Genomic DNA, 16663 nt, shown 5'->3' with positions numbered 1-16663 from the left:
TTCAGAAATAAAGCATTCATGTATTGTTCAAAATTAAAATGTTAATCGAATCTCCGAACGGTAGGTTTGTCGCCCGTATGTGTTCTTCAACGTTTGAGTTTAGAATTTGTTTTTGCATAAAAGACATGCGGAATAAGTTGAGCTCTGACCACCCCATTTAGGCCGGTATAAATAGTCAGTACACAAGATGCATCTCGGTCTCAACTCTAAAGATGCGGTTCAGGCTCTATAATTGGTTGGCTGTCAAAATTTGGACCAATCATAGAGCCGAACCGCGTCTTGAGACCGGGTCGCATCTTAAGTACTGACTATTTATACGGGCCTTAGTTATGCGAACTAAAGTTTGGAGATCGAGTTGCCTTATTTATCCTACGAGTATTTATCTAACGAAGAGTATTGACTGTCAAGGATATTGGTGCTATGAAAGTAAAGGAGTGTCTTGTTTTATGGAGTGGATCAGGAAGCGAGCGAAAGGGTCTATTTATACTAAGCCATGATGTTCACTTTAACAGAAGTGTGTGTTAACTCTCCTCAGGCTTTCGGTTCTGTAGCTGATTGAGAAGTTACCCCTGCTACCTCACATTCGGTGAATCACAACATATAACGGCCGCACTCCGTAAGACATAATGTGAGCCAAAGCTTGGCTCTTGCAACTTTAAAGCTGGTATAAATAGTCAGTACTCAAGATGCATCTCGGTCTCAAGACACGGTTCAGGCTCTGTGATTGGTTAGCTGTCTAAATTTGGACCAATCACAGAGCCGAACAGCGTCTTGAGATCGGGTCGCATCTTAAGTTCTGACTACTTATACCGCCCTTAATGGGCTGAATAGTTCTCAAAAAGATGAAATTTACACATGCGCATCAGAAGCAATCTGCGGAAAACTGAACCAAGGTTAGATAAGTTATTGTTTTGGTACCACAATAGGATCTTATATTATAAGTAAATGACAATAATAATTGTTTTAAACACAAACAAACGTACGTGTCACAGTGCTGGTAACGTGTTTGCCCTATTTGTGGGGTCGCGATAAGTTGGGCCCTCGTCCTTGGCCCATATTCGGCACACAGCGTATTGCGACACGAGACCACTCCGAACTAGTTCACTCGCTGCTCCATCAATATTTACTTTGATAAACATTCATTATTATTTATATGATGGTTGGATACAGGGAAAACCTGTCGAAATTTGCAATTATTTTGTTTGTACTAACAGTTGCCAGTATATTATTATATCTATTTATAATCTGGGTGGTGAGAGTAAACATGTCCTTTGTCCAATAGGAATATATTTTATTAAAGTGATCTATAGGCATTTATTTACCGTCCAAATCTGTAAATACCGTGTAATTTAATAAAGTTACTAGCTGTTTGACGCAAATAGTTTGGAACCCTTATAGTTTCGTCATGTCTGTCGGTTTGTCCGTCCGTATGTCACAGCCATTTTTCTCCGAAACTATAAGAGCTATATTATATACTAATGAAACTTGGTAAGTAGATGTAGTTTGTGAACCGCATTAAGATTTGGGTACAAAAATGGAAAAATTATTAAAAATTTTAGGGGTCCCCATGGGTAAGACCACTGAAACAAAAAAAAAAATCATCCAACCTATGCGCGTGGGGTATCTATAAATAGATAGGTCTTCAAAAATCGTATTGAAGTTTTTAATATCATTTTTTTCTAACCTGAATCGTTTTCGAGAGAGACTCTTCCAAAGGGGTAGTATATGTGTGTGTGTCCCTAACTTCTAAAGTAGGGACATGATAACTCTTAAAAAAATATATGATGTACATTACTATAAAAACTACCAACGAAAATTGGTTTGAACGAGATCTAGCTAGTAGATTTTTTTATACGTCATAAATGGTAAACCTTAATTTAACTTTCTAATGAAAGTCAAATTAAGGTGTACCGTTTTTCAGTTGATTTAATAATCAACTGCAATATAAAAATAAATCAAAAACCTTTTCAATTTCATAAAAATAAACCTTATTGCTGCTGTGGAACCCTTCATGGGCGAGTCCAACTCGCACTTGGCCGATTTTTTATTTTTTGTTGTATATATGTAAGGTATAACTCGAATAACACTAATTTTTGCATATTTTACAATCACGCATTCCTTTATCACTCAGGTCTTCTGGAAGACATTCCATTTTTGGAATAAGATGTCGGTACAAAACACATTTTTAGTTTTAAGCTGGTTTCTTAACTTCATTTTGTGTGTAAATAAATTGTAAGATAAAATAAATAAATACATAATTTCTTCGACTTCGAACTCACAAAAATGAAAAAGTATTAAATAGTTGTTTTTACCCAAATAGTAACTTTTTCAGAACTCTCCTAAGATTCAACGATTTATTTACTAAATTTTCACACTTACGAAGTCAGTGCTATCCCCAAAAATTGCTAAAATCCTTGGATATAGAATATTTACTCATACTTAACTTGGCTGGCGGTACCTTCAAAAGTGTGAAGTTGAGTAGAGAAGTTCTGAAAAAGTTACTATTTAAATAACAACAATCATTTAATACTTTTTTGCGAGTTGCAAGTCGGTTTATAATTTTTTGTTTTAAAAAGAATGATTTCTTAAGCTGGGAGTTATTAAGTATCAAAAATTACGAAAAGAAAATTTGTAGTGAGATAACAGTCTTCGTCGTCTCTATCGTAGACAGAGTTAAGGGAAGTTCTCTATCATCAGAATGTAATAAAATAATGTTTATATTATTTATTGCCGACTGTCATTTAAATTAGATCAAAAGCATTTCTGATACAGCAGGTCAGAGAAGCTTGGCCCAAGAACAGGGCTGTGCTACGCATTATTTATAATTACACAGAAAATTTATATTTTAAGGAACACATCATATACATTTTTCGCTTTTGTTGCTAAAAGCGTGTAGTAATAATAATACTAATGTAGCTTAACGTAGAACACAGCCTACGTACTAAACTATGTCCAAAAAGCTATGGTCACTAATACATTTCCGCTTAGCTGGCTGACGTCGACAAGTGCCGTTTTAGGGAGGGTTGCACCAACTTACTATATAACTATAACAGCTGTAACTTTAACTATAACTTTATTTTATGAAATAAGAGGGCAAACGAGCAAACGGGTCACCTGAGGGAAAGCCACTTCCGTCACCCATGGACACTCGCAGCATCAGAAGGGCTGCAGGTGCGTTGCCGGCCTTTTAAGAGGGAATAGGGTAATAGGGGAGGGTAGGGAACGGAAAAGGGTAGGGGATTGGGCCTCCGGTAAACTTCACTCACTCGGCGAAACACGTATTATGTGAGCCCTTGGTATTTCTCCGGCCGAGCCGGCCCATTCGTGCCGAAGCATGGCTCTCCCACGTCAGGAACTAACTATAATGCAAATTGTCAAGTTTTTGATTAAAGTCAATAATAATGAACGCCATATTTAACGATAACCATAGAGCTCGACAAGGCTTTAAGTGAACGTGGCGAAAAAAGGAACTAAAGCTGTCATCATACAAAAACGCCATTTTTGACAATTCTCCTTTACCAGCAGCACCCTCGCCCATGTTCATTTAAATCCTTGTCGGATTATAACCCCAACAGCAACAGACATCTGTCAAATTCTGTGGTCAAATTTAAGGTTAAAGTTCCTTATCTTATCCTTATCCTTAACTTATCCTTAACTATAACTTATAACCATAACTTTGACCATAACTGTAACCATAAGTTATAACAACGCATCTGGTGCAACCCACCCTAAACGAGGTAAAAAATAATGTATACAGCAATTAACTTTTTAAGGATCACTCTGGTTTTTTTGTGCATGTTGAAAAAGTCACATGACAAATTTTAGTTAGAGGTTAACTCTTTTTAGTAGTGTCCGACCGAAACTGATTTTTCAGCCGAAACCGAAACCGAACTTTCGGCCTTACTCTTAGTTTTGGCCGAAACCGAAACTTGGTAAAACATTCAAAATTACGGTTATTTACTGAAATTTATTGATTTTTAACATAAATTACAATTTTTTAAACTAAAGAAAAAGTACCACATTGAATTTTTTACTTTTTGCGACATTTTTTACCATAAATATTATTATCCTTAGACTCGAATAATTTTTTGTACTATATTCCGTTTTTTTATATGATTCCAAGTAGATGCGTTTCGTCTCATTCACAGCAAATCCGATTTTTATCTTCTGAACGCCCAATATTCGCTGTAGTATGCCAACATCCTGTCGGTGTAGTGTATGACAGACCGAAAAACATAGGCGAAAAATTGTTAAGTTTTCACAGATATGCGTTTGGTTAGCTTATTTATCGTTTCTTGCTATTTGTTACTAAAAAAACGTGACAAGGCTCAAAGATGATAAAAATGTATAAAAAATCATCAATCAAACGTATAACGTAAACTTAGATTCATTAATCGCGGTTAAATGAAGAATGTAAAATCTATTTGAAACAAAACGAGATTCACGTCGCCATATAAACGCGTTCATTGTTCAATGAGAACTTAGTTTAATAAAATGTTTAAGTGTGATTGGTGAAATTCCCCTTAATGTATTATAACGAAGGATTACCCTAAGAAACAAGAGCAGAAGTTATTTGAAGTCATTTTATTTAAGTGCGATTCACCTAAGAAATAGAACGCGCTTAGTTTACACTAAATTGGTTCTACACGTATAAACGCGTTTATAGCACCAAATTGCATTTCACTTACGTAAAGTTCACAACAAATCCGAGTTTTATCTTCAGAACGTCCAATGTTGCACGGTTAAACTTCATTAAAGCCGTTAAAGTCCTGCTAGTGTAGTGTCATGGCGAATCGAAAATCATAGACGAAAAAAATGATGCGTTTGGGTAGATTATATGTCGTTTCTTGCTTTTTTATTGATCCCCGTAGGAACGCATTTAAAGAGAACTAAGTTTTATAAAACGAAGTTGTGCGATTGGTGAAATCTTCCTTTAGACATACTACTGAAAACAAAGTCAATAATTGCAGTATATTATTTTTATGGGAGACATGGAAACGACCGCGGTCGAAGTTCAAAATGAAATTATTAAGCAAACTTGCAGTTGACGTCACATTTTTTTTCTCCAGAAGGCGTTTTGCCACTAAACCTAAAAAATATACTGAGGGCCGCAAGAGTGAAGCTTACGGGGAAGTTAAGATTCTAGCAGGGTAGGAACGGTCTAAGTCCTAAGAGATTGCGTGTCCAAAAAAAAGAGTAAGGCGAGATGATTTACTAGATAAATCTCACAAGATATATCCTAAGATATCTTATAATCTCACAGTCAAACAAAATTCTTAAGTAAATAAAGTTCACACACAATATAATCAATTTATCATAGCATTTACTAAATCGTTTGTTTGGGAAACATTGTTAAAATAGCACGTGATTTGCCAACAGTTATATATATTAAATAAGCCTGCTTTTATCGTAGAAATAAAATTCAGTAAAATAATTTAGATAAAAATAAATTAAGACAATTTAATGAAAATAAAACGAAGGGCTAATTTTTGATTTGGGACTAATCTGAAATACATAATCTCAAAACATGTTTAAATAGATGGTGGCGAACTGAGCCAAGGCCTCGCTGGCAAGCAAGCTCGAGTTAACTGCGAAGTTTACCGAACGATGCATGAGTTTCGGTTTCGGTTTCGGCTATATTTTGGCCGAAACCAAAACTAAGGCCGAAAGTAGATTTTTTGGCCGAAACTGGCCGAAACCGAAACCGAAACCGAAAGTTCGGTCGGTCACTACTTTTTAGTAAGAGGTTACAGGGTGTATGAAAAGTGAAAACGTAGTTGAAATAAAGTGGGACCCGTAAACTTTTCACACATAGCGTAAAAAGTTTACTGGACACATTTTTCAACTGCAACATTTTAATAAGCACCTGTAGGCTATATAACGGAGCAAATATTATCAGAAGGCTTTTAATTTCCTGCGGCCGCAGCTTAATAGCCACACCCACAAGTATAATTTGAGGCAAATTTGGAACTAGTTTAGACTGTGTTCATTTGTGTTTAAACTTCCTCATTTGCTTGGGATATTTTTTAGATTCTTAACTGTGATCATGTTTAAAATACTTTTCGCTAGCTGTAATTTTTCACATTTTTTATATGATGAAGAACGAAGATCACCAAATAATAATAATAGTATCTATGGACACACCACGTCAGTCTGGCCCCGTGCTAAGTACCTGATGGACTTGTGTTACGGGTACCAGACAACGGAAAACTATTTAATACTTTTATACTATACATATATTTAAGATTTTTATTATATTATGATACACATATTTAATACACATCCATGACCCAGGAACTTTGAAAACTTTTTGTTCCCTTGGCGGGATTCGAACCCGCGACCCCCAGGTTGAGCTACCAACAGCCCACCAACTGAGCCATGACAGAGGTCGTCAAAAACCAAAAAAAAGCAAATTGGTAAAATCATGTTTGTTCATACCCCACCGCGCGCCGTCGAAAAACTGCCGTCTTCGTGCGCCTACGACGCGACGATGCGAAGCTGTAGTTTCTGGCATGCGGTAGCCCTAGGGTGAGTCGACTCTAGACATAGTAAATATACCGAACCCAGTTCCCTTATCACTAGCCTCATTTGCGTAGAGTCGGACGAGCGGGCAACGCGTCACCTACATTATATAACTGTGCTGTGCGAAACGATGCTCGCCGAACCCGGGACATACATCATGTAAGCTTTGTCCACTGTTTATATGTAGTATACAAGCGTATAATTATAGCTCCTTATAAATAAAAAGATCCATACTGTGTACATACTGTATACCATGTTTTGACATGTCGGTCAATATACTTTTAATACATTGGACAAAACATTGCATAACTACGTCTGTGTTCACAGTGTGCAGTGTGCATCTTTTAATTTAGGGGTAACACCCATAACAATCAAACTATTAACACTAAAAATACGAGTACAAAGTTAGTCGAGAACTTTTTAACGTATCGAAGATCGGTGTGTTAATTTTTTTAAGAGGCTATATAGCTGTGGATAATAAACATTACATGTCAGTGGCGGATTTACAAATTTGCCGCCTGTAGGCTATTCAATTTTTGCCGCCCCTATAACTGACCTTTGAAATTCAATACGTTAGTTTAGTTCACAATGATATCCCACCAAAAACATTTTTTGTAAATTTTTGCTGAGACGACCACACAAGGTTTCACTCAGTGCGGTAGCGAAACGGCGATGCCATACATATTTACTGGTATATAGAATTTGTTTAAGTTAGGGTCAGTAGAGTTAGGCCGTGTAGATTGAACAGAAGCTTGGCTCTACATGAGATCACATATCTTTTTCACAGGGTTAACCGTAAACCTATTATGTGGTCGTCTCGGCAATATTTTACAAGAAATGTTTTTGGTGGGATTTTTTATTTCTGTATGATAAAAAAATGGGGCTAACTTTGCCGCCCCTCTAAATCTGCCGCCCTAGGCCCCAGCCTACTTAGCCTATTGGTAAATCCGCCACTGTTACATGTTGAAAATCAATCTGTTCAGTGTCAGTTCAATCACGTTGACTAAATGTGCATGTGTTCTGTAACTGCAGTAAGAACAGATAGTTTTTCCATCTCGCCTCTTAACAGTGAATATTTATCTTAGATTCAGGGGCGTAGCTATCGCCGTATCTGTGGTATCTTAACTAGCCGAAATAGTGGTGCAGGCAATTCATAACAGCATAGACTTATTCAAATTGGGATTAAAGTAATAGGCAATAGCAAACCAATATGTCTCTAATATTCTTATTTTATAGGAAGAAATTAAACAAATTGTGTGATTTGGAATCAATGCTTAATTAAAAATAGAATAAAAAAGAAAGTTCAAAATAATAAAGCAATAATTTTATTGATGTTGCTAAAAATAATTAATTTGTCTTCAATAACAAAAGATCGTGACTACAGAATACCTGCCGGCGCCCGCGCTCCTTTACGTCTGCGTGTTATTAACAAACTTTTTTGTGCAGCCGTTATCTCGATTAGGTACGTAATTAAAGTCGATTCATCAGAATCACCATCATAGCACCGCGAGTTCAAAAACCGACTGGAATTTTCCGCTACGGAAAGTTTGTGTAACCCCTGAGAGGTCTAAAAAGTTCGGATACCGTACAGTAACCTTCTTTCGAGTTTCCTTAATGCAATTTCCGCACGTGCAGTTAGCTATAGCTAGATGATTCAGCATTCCTTCGTTGAAGTGTTAATGCCTCCTAACCGTCGGAGGTGGTATGGTGCTTATTTAACAGGACGATTGAATCGGTCATTTTAAAAACCTCTTCAGGGTGAAGCTAAACGAGCGTAATTTTGTGATTAGTGAGTCGCAGAATTTCTGCCGCGTAAATATCTTTTCATACAAATCATGACTCACAAATTTACACTCGTGTGAAGTATGAAACTGATTGCAGCGGAATTTCTGCCAGCCGAAATTCTCCGATTCACAACTCACAAATTACTCTCGTTTGGTTTCACCCTTAGTCACTCAAATTAAATTTTTCAGGAATCGACAAAAACGGTTTTATAATCAAACTAATGAGTTTTAAAGAACTTTTTTGTTCTGAATGACGTATTTGGGAGGTAAACAATTTAAAATATATAAAATAAATTGTATAGTTTAATAATAATGTTTAACTAAACAATTAACTTTTCAGGTTTTGATTACAGGTTTTTCCTATATAATATATTAATGATTTTTAACAAAAATAATTAAACTACTTTATGAATTAACTATTATTATAAAACTATTTAAATAATATCACGTGTATTCTTGTAAATCCGTTAGGAGATATTGAACTTGAAGTCGATTTCTTAAAAAATGTTCGATAAGAGGTATTGGCATTTTAACGACGATCATGATATATAATAATGTTCTTGTTTTAACTTCAAAATCTACGCACAAGCTTCGAGGAATCGTAGTGTTGAGAGAGCGTGGGCGACTTTATGATAGAATACCACGCCATACTCCCGGACCCCGGTAACATTTTTGATAAATCCTTGGAGCTCACGCGCGGACTAAAAACTGTACAGTCTGTCAAGAAAGAGTAGACGCAGTACAACATTTTCTAAACGTTGTACTGCGTCTACTCTTTCTTGACAGACGCTCGCATGCACGCTCAAATGGTGTATTCTATTCATTGTATTTGACTAGAACGCCTATACTCGTACACTTTAAATATTAATAATAATATAATAATAATAATAATAATAACTTTTATTTCGGATCACAACAAAAATCCATAGTGTTTTTTTTTTTTTTTTTTTTTTTATTATAAAATTGGGGCCGTCTATAGACTGTTCGTCCATATCCTTTTTTTGTTATTTTATTATTTAGATTTTTCGCACCAAGGATAATTGAAATAATATTATGAATTTTAATTAATTGTGGTCCATCACGCCATGGACACTTTTTTTTTTTTTTTTTTTTTTTTATATATATATATATATGTGTATATGTATATTTAATAGAATAGAGTATAATATGTTATACATATAATAAATAAATATATACATTTATTGTTTTATAAATTGCATAATAATAATATTAATGTTTTGAACGGTGAGGTCCCAGTCGGTGTGGCGGCCAGTAGATCCGACATTTTCCGATTTCCTTAGATTTTATGCTGCTCCACCCTTTGCCTTTAGATGTTGTGACATTGGCTTGGTGGAGAGGGGTCACTCAAGCTGGGTGGAGTTTCTAGGTTGTTAAAAAGACATCGTTCTGTGTCGAATCTACCCGCCATGTGGCTTAGGACTTTATCGTTCCTGTCTTTTATAGCCATTTTTATATTATAATCTCTTATGTGTTCGGTTGACACCTCCGTGGCTCTTTTTATGAAGCTTGCCACAGCGTCTCCATCAGTGTCAGTGTAATAGACACAGGTGTTAGTGTGCCGGGATATGGCTACAACTGCATGAGGAACGCTGTCATGGATTGCCAGCTTTCGGGACTTGGTCTGTATGATGATCACCGAGGGACTCGTTAATCCCTGAGCTTCATGGATTGTGAGGACGCGAGAGTCCGTTCCCGATCCATAGCCTGTATTAGTGAGGGCTGCTTTCTCCTCTTGTGTGTGGACAAGATACAGGGTATTTAGATTGGTTTTAGGTATTCTCGCTCCTGAATACTTCATTAGCTTTAGGGACCGCACTATTTCCTTCGATGAATAGATGTTATTATAGACCATGCTTAAGGCGTATGCCACATCCATAGGGCTCCTGTGTGTGCAAGACAACTCCTGGGTGATGCTGGTTACCAGGTTTGGACGAGTGTAATTAAGTTTAAAGAGGTTTTCACGCTCTATAAACGGGAGTTGGTTAATATCTCCAATGAGGATAACATCGTTGGCGCCTGTTAACTGATTCGCCATGACGATTGAGCCGAAATGGTTCATGAGGGCCTCGTCAACTATCAACCTTTTGTAGGTTTCTTTTGTCCCATTTACCAGCAAAGAGGCCATGGTACGAACTTTATCTTTAACTTTGTTGCCAGTTCGTAGCGATAGCCTTTGCTTTAGATCCTCGGCTGCTTCGATTGTCGTTGTTATTATAACGTCTGTTTCCTCATTGAAGTTATTAATGATCCAAGTTGTCTTCCCACATCCAGGAACCCCATTGACCCACGAGTAGTTGATAGGTTTCGCGAATATATCCCAGTCCATGCTGGATTCGGGGTCCCCAGATAGGACTTCTGCCATTTCTAGTATCCTGTCTTCCAGCATTATTCTGGTACATTCCGCTATTACCACTATTGGATCCTCAGATTTTGTGATAAATTTGAGAGTTCCCGTGCGTTTTGTCTCATCCTCGTCCAGAACCACGAATCCGCAGTCGGCACTTAACGCCGCCATATACTGCCCTGTCATCGCCCCGGCAATTATTGTGGAGGTGACATTGTCGTATATGGCAGCTTTTGCATCCTCGAGTCTCACTTCTAACAGCTTTTGATTTTTCCGCTGATAGGCCTGCATGATCTTATTGCAGGTCTTATTTGCTCTTATTATCGCCTGGAACTCGAGGAAGGCATTTATTATATGATCTTCGGGGCTCTGGGCCAGTCTGAGTTTTGGCGGGAGCACTTGCCCGAGATCGGCCCTATATCTTTTGTTTTTATTTGCCGGTGTTTGTGTAGATGGTTCCCTCAAAAAAGCCTCCATTGCTAAAGCCTGCCGATTTGTTTGTGACGAAGCCTTGATCCGAGAAAGGGTGTTTTTATCCTCGATCATTCTTTCACGATGAAGTACTTTTTTGATGGAGCCCACAAACGCTTTTAATTTGGCCGTTGAGTTTAGAGACTTCTTAATTTCATTTTTATTTCTCTCTTTCTCATCCTCTTTTTTGGTCTCCCGTGATGCTTGGAGTCGTTCACTTGCGTTCACTTTGTGGAAAAATCCATAGTGTTAGTAAATAATATATTTGAAACTTAAACTATGTTTGTACATCACATTATCAAATAACAATAGCAACAATTTGTGTATTAGGAATGGTGAGGCGTTGGAACTTTTAATGAGCCTATTCCTATTTAACGTGAACCTCTATCCAATGCCTTACCAAACCATCAAGATTATCAGTCAATACCCTTAGAATGCTGTTATTACTACTTCTGACACGCTGCATCAATGACGCCACTCTTTTTCTTATTATGGCGTTAAAGCCATCGGTGCGCATTTCTGCAAACATGCCTGAGGCACTACAGTACCTTGGTAGTCCTAACAGCACTCTAAAGATATTATTGTACTGAACACGAAGAGCATTTATCACGCGCTGGGTGTAGCTCGCCCATAGATTGCATGTGTAAAAGGACTGGCAGTAAGCTTTAAATAAAGTCACTTTTACCTCATCAGAGCATCTTGCAAATCTACGAGCTAACATGTTTCCACGCACGGCCAACGCTCTTCGCTCCCTCTCAATGTCTACGCCTCGTACATTTTTATCTCGATTTAATAAGGTTTTCAAATTTTTATGTGATTTTAAAATTGTGTACACTACTGTAAAATTGTGTAATGTGTACATTTTTTTTGACAAGCTATAGTTGTGTTCTACATCAGTTGTAATTAGCGGCGGAACCATCAATATATTTGTTAGGGAAAAAGTTTTTTCGTATTTGATATAAAAATTTAAAAGGTTTTTACATTTGACTTAAGGGTATAGATGCCATTTTTGGATAACTTTTTGTCATAATATTGTAGGTAGGGTGATCCCATATATATAAAAATTTTGGGACTTGTTATCAAAAAACTGCGACAAGTGGTTTTGGCAATCCTCTCGTGATAATAAAACCTGACACTGCCTAAGGAATTCTACAGAGACCGAAACAGGCGAAAATCTGAAGGTGCAAGGTCAGGATTATACGGCGGATGCATTAACACCTTCCAGCAGCCTTATAATTTTTAAGCAGCTTAAACTGTTGTATTTTTGGTGAGTAGCTTATGATCAAAGTAAATAAAAATAAAATATCTTTCTATTCAAAATGGGTATCATGATACACTTTTTGAAAGTCGAACGAAGAAACTACGTTGCCTACCACCGGTTCGGGAACCACCCCGCCGAGAAGAACCGGCGTAAGAAACTCGCACGGGGCCATCTTTTACTAAAAAATGGAAAATTACAATGTTATGGTTTACAGCTATGTAACAAAAATAAAAGAAAAGTAACCTGCATGGAGCCACCCTATTCCCAAAGTGTGCTGTCCTCGATGAAATCATTGACTTTATAATACGCTTTAGCATACAACGCTCTTTAACTGCTTTTTTAAATTTGTCTAAAGGAAGATTTTGAACATTTTCTGGGATTTTATTGTATAGGCGTTACATACATTGTCCTTTAAAAGATTTGCTTACTTTGGCTAGTCTGAACATTGGTATTGCTAACTTATTCTTATTTCTAGTATTTACAGATTATCGCTTTTCTTTTTGAAAATATTTATGTTCTTTCTAACATATAAGAGACTAGATCGCTTCGCCCGCGTAAATTACGAATTTTACGGAAAGCGTACATTTTCCCATAAAAAATAGCTTATGTCCCTACTCCCTTCACTTGGTCTACTCTATATCAGTGCCAAATATTGCCATAAAAATTGCTCCAGTAGTTCGTAATTTCTAATAACTATTTCCCCTTATTTTCCCACATTTTCCTGAGTTTCTTCGGTCGTATTAGTCTTAGCGTGATGATATATAGCCTATAGTCTTAACTAAATGCTAAGCTTTTATATCGGGCCTGTAGTTTCTGAGATTAACGCGTTCAAGCAAACATACTCTTCAGGTTTATAATATTAGATTTTTTTAACTATCGCTTTACAAATTCGAGACTCGATCTAAAAGACTATGAAAAGTACCTATAACAGGGTCTTTATAGGCTTATAAGTCATAACCATAGGACGATGCATGGTATAATATGGTAGTGATGATGATGATGAATGTAATTTGCATAGTAGCATATGCTTTCCGTTCTTAAAACAACGCCAAAATTCCCAAACTTGTATCTATAAAGAATCAGGAGTTCTCTCAGCACCTTCCGAACCACTGTATACCAGGTATACCTCGGTGCAAAATCTTACTTGTTGGTAGCATATGCTTAGAATACTTCTCACGAAACCGAAGTCACCACATGTTTCCCTATAAATTTTGAGGAGTTCCCTTATGGATCCTCATCAGATCACCACTTTTGTGAATATAATACCAAATTGGGATGATACCCTATATACCAAAAGAAAAAAATTGAAAATCGGTTAACAAACGGCGGAGTAATCGTTGAACATAAGAAAACGAACATAACACCTTCCCCATTTTGAAGTCGGTTAAATTTGTAGCCTATGTGTTATTCTGATGTATTAGCTATGTTATTGTAAAGTTTCATTGAAATCCGTTCATTAGTTTTTGTGTGAATGAGTAACAAACACATCCATACATCCATACATCCAAACAAACTTTCGCCTTTATAATATTAGTAGGATTTTCCAAAATGTATTGAGATGCGATGGTCAGAATTCTTATTTCTTAAAATTTTTCTCTTAGAGATTCAAAAGACGACATCTTATAAAAATAACGAATAGCTCGTTTCTGCAGCACAAATATTGTATTAATGTCCGCCGCGTTTCCCCGCAAGAGGATGCCGTAAGACATTATGCTATGAAAGATGTGTGAGGTTATGATGGTTGATGGTGAAAAACCGAAAAACCACATACTTTCTGTTTATTAATTCCAGCCGCTTTCTCTCAACTCCCATCAGTTGTTACCTACCCTACAGTTCAGAAATGATGGTCTTACCTGCCGTTAACAGCTGCTTCGCGACTTGTGTTTCATTTTTACCTTTTTTGTAGAAATATTTTAAAGCGTATCGAATTTATTAATAAGATTTACTTATTTTAACAATAAGAAAACAAATGAAAATCACACATTTTCCTAATTTTAATTTGAAATTTTCTTCTTTATAATTATTTTCTTAATGATACAAAAACTAGCCAAAAACTATACAAATGGTAAGTACTTATATCCAAAGAGTTTTTATAACAAGTTCATAGTGTTTCAAATACAAGAGTTTTTGCTAAAAATGTATTATTAGAATACGTTCTTTAATTGGCCTTTCAGCAATGAGGCCTTCCTTAAATGAACTTACGTCACGTCTCACGAGGAAAAACAAGCAGTCTGTTAATTCTGATAAACTATATTTAATATCATGATTTAAGCCAAAATAGCACTAAAATCTATGTTGATTTATGAACATATCAAGGTACATACCAAACGATACGTATACGTTCCATGCTCCGCTAAGAAAATTATCAATATTAATAATAGTCAACGCTAAAGGGACTAAAAAAGTTCTAAACTTTGCATACGTATCAAAGACGTAATATCTATTACTTATATCAATGATACGTATTAAGAGCCAATGACAATGCAATAACTTGTTTAAAATTAAAAAACTTTTTTTTTAAACAAAAAAAAATATTCAAATAATTCTAACATAAGATGAAAATAAATTAAGCGTGTTTCTTTAGTTTTTTTTAAATTTTTATTATTATTTTCAAGTAACAACCTGCTCGTACTCATATTGTATTGTAGACTGTAGTTCTGATCGCGGTTTTGATCATAACTCTAAACCCTCAGATACGTAGAGGGGAGAGGAACTATTCATCGGCTAGTAACGTTTTTGTATTTTAATATTAACGTACAAAGACCCCCACCACGGAGCTCCATTTTATCAGTATTACTAGATGACCCGTTGAACTTCGTATCACTTTCCTCCTAATATTTACCTTCCCTGAATTTTCACGAACATTTCAATATTAAAATTAGCCAAATCGGTATAACCGCTCTCGAGTTTTAACGAGACTAACAAAATTTAAAATTAGGTATCAAATACAAAATCAATTTTAAATTTCCTCCCTTCATACGTCTAAAGTATATCGCAGTCAAACCCAAAAGCAAATCATACTTTTTAACCAAATCTATTTTTATGTACTTACAAAAATAAAAACTGTTACACTCACTCATATACAGGCGCACTCAGACACATTCAATGAACTTTTATTTAATGAAAAGGACATAATGAAAGTTTGACTGATAATAATAATTATTTATTTTTATGGGGCTTATGTCAAAATTTTCATTTAATTACAATATTATGTATAATAAACTAGCGACCCGCCCCGGCTTCGCACGGGTATAAAATATAATATAGCCACTGAAAAAATGATTAAAGTCGATAGCCTATGATGATCATTAACGTGGTCTACTTCTTATCTGTGCCAAATAACATAACAATTGCTCCAGTAGCTCGCGAGATAAGCCCTTTCAAATAATTTCCCCCGTTTTTTCCACATTTTCCTATTAGTCTTAACGTGATAAAATATAGCCTATAGCGTCCCTCGATAAATGGGCTATCTAACACTGAAAAAAATCATCAAAATCCGTCGCGTAGTTTTAAAGATTAATATAAATATAATATATTAAAGGGAACAAAGGGACATGAGGGGAAAAAGCGACTTTGTTTTATAATATGTATCTGTATCTTATATATTTAAACGAGCAATTCTTGTATATATATATATATATATATATATATATGCCCGCGGCTTCGCTCGCGTTAAGAAGTATTATTATATACAAACTTTCATTCCCTATTTGAACCCCTTGGGATTGGAATTTATCAAAATCCTTTCTTAGCGAATGTCTACGTCATAACATCTACCTGCATGCCAAATTTACTCGCTGTTGGTTACGTTCTCTATGTGCGTTGGTCGCTCGTTGACGTGCCTCTCGTTGTCTTAATGTATTAGCACGAAGACTTTGAGCACGTTGCTCTAAATTTTCATTTGCACGTGTACATGCAGCTCGATCTCTTAAATTTACATTATCCATAGAATGTTCTTCTACTGTTCTATTCAATCGATGATCATGAACTAATTGCGCGTGCTGAGTACGTCGACCAATATTTCTTGCTCTTCCACGAAGACGTGGCATTTTTCTACAAAAATAAAATATTGCAAAATAATATACAATGAATATGAGTTACTTATTGATAATGAATTTTTAATTAATTAACTCAAAAGATTTATTATGACAAATTTTAGATAAAGAACATGTAATCGCATTTTGTGAGTTTTTTTATTTAATATCTCCAAAAATGAATTAATTGTCAATAAAAATAATTAAAAAAATTCAATCCTCTAAC

At 35.9% G+C, this 16663-nt stretch overlaps 1 protein-coding gene across 1 annotated transcript in view; it reads left to right on the top strand.

Annotated features, from left to right (window-relative positions):
- Positions 1–6595: 6595 nt before the first annotated feature.
- The window catches only part of LOC121726838 (scavenger receptor class B member 1-like), a 101622-nt gene continuing 91554 nt past the window's right edge, over positions 6596–16663 (top strand). Inside the window, exon 1 of the mRNA XM_042114411.1 lies at positions 6596–6681. The gene's annotated coding sequence lies outside the window, so the exon portion shown is untranslated. The remainder of the gene's footprint in view (positions 6682–16663) is intronic.

This window comes from Aricia agestis, chromosome 5 (genome assembly GCF_905147365.1).
Source record: "Aricia agestis chromosome 5, ilAriAges1.1, whole genome shotgun sequence".
Classification (NCBI taxonomy): Eukaryota; Metazoa; Arthropoda; class Insecta; order Lepidoptera; family Lycaenidae; genus Aricia; species Aricia agestis.
The sequence above is the reverse complement of the archived record's forward strand: the minus strand, read 5'-3'. Positions and strand labels throughout refer to the sequence as shown.